Here is a 1,351-nt window from a genome sequence, read left to right on the forward strand (position 1 = left end):
CTCAGGTTGTCTGATAATGATTCTGTGGCGAGCTTTAGTGCCAAACTCAGTGGTATGGCGCATGAAGCATTTGTACTTGGGAAGAAATACAAGGAGAAGAAGCTGGTAAAGAAGTTACTACATTGTCTTCCAACAAAGTTTGAAGCTCACAAAGTGGTCTTGCAGATGACTACAAACACGGATGAGCTCAAGTTTGACAAACTTGTGGGTATGCTAAAGGCACAGGAGATGGAGAAAGATAGTAGTTCAGTCTCTACGTCAGGTGGTGCATCCAGGAGTATAGCTCTTGCTGCTGACAAAGATGGAGATAGATCTCCGAATGTTGAAGATGCCATGGGGATGTTGGCTAGGAATCTGAGTAAGATGATGAATTCCTCTGGTGGGTGGAATCAGTATGGTCGCCAGGGAGGTGATCGTGGCAATAGCAGAAGAAGAGAACGTCTTAGATGCTATGAGTGTGAAGGTGTTGGTCATATAAAGGCTGACTGTCCTGTAGCACAACGGAAAGAACTTAAGTGTTCTGAATGTAGAGGTGTTGGACACACACAGCGTGAATGTCCAAACTCAAAGAAGGAAAAAAGAGTTCCACTGCAGTCGTCTGATGATTCAGAGTCTGAGGAAGATGGAAAGGTGATGACGAACCTTGTTGCATTTGGTGCACGCAAGGAGGAATCTAGTGAATCCTCGGATTCAGATGTTGGTACAGGTGATAAGGAGTATCACGTGCTATACAACAAGTGGTTGAATCTCAAGGATCATAATCTGAGATGGGAGAATGTGGCTCAGAAGCAAACCAAGTTACTTGAAGAAGTGCTGGAAGAACTTGCGACTATAAAAGATAAGAATGAGTCTTTGGAGCAAGAGGTTAGAAAGTTGAGGGAAGTCCAGCAGAAGGGGTTACCACGTTTCGTGCATGGGAGAACATCAGAAAGTGGAGCCAAAGGAACTTATCAGGAAGTACGTCGGGACGTACGACAGGGAGTAAGGCAGGAAGTTCTACAGCGCGTAGATGTGAGTAACAAGCCGAAAGTAGTACATCAGTGCAACAACATGAAGATCAGACAGGAGGTTCTGAAGCATGGTTGTGCAGCTGGTACAAGGAAGGAGACTGATCGGTGCATTAGCAACTGTGTCAGGCCAAGCAAGAAGCAGCATCGGATGTGCTGTTGGTTCTGTGGGAAGGTTGGACACAAGAAGGTGGAGTGTTTTGCTCGTGAGAAGAGCAGAAACATGGCCAAGAAGGTGAACAAGACGTTCACTAAGCCCATGAGGGTTGAAGAGGTGTCCTTAGCCAAGAGTGGCTTACTTGATGAGATCAAGGATGAGACATCAGAAGATGGATGCAGCTCTG

Source organism: Brassica oleracea, chromosome C8 (assembly GCF_000695525.1).
Source record: "Brassica oleracea var. oleracea cultivar TO1000 chromosome C8, BOL, whole genome shotgun sequence".
Classification (NCBI taxonomy): domain Eukaryota; kingdom Viridiplantae; phylum Streptophyta; class Magnoliopsida; order Brassicales; family Brassicaceae; genus Brassica; species Brassica oleracea.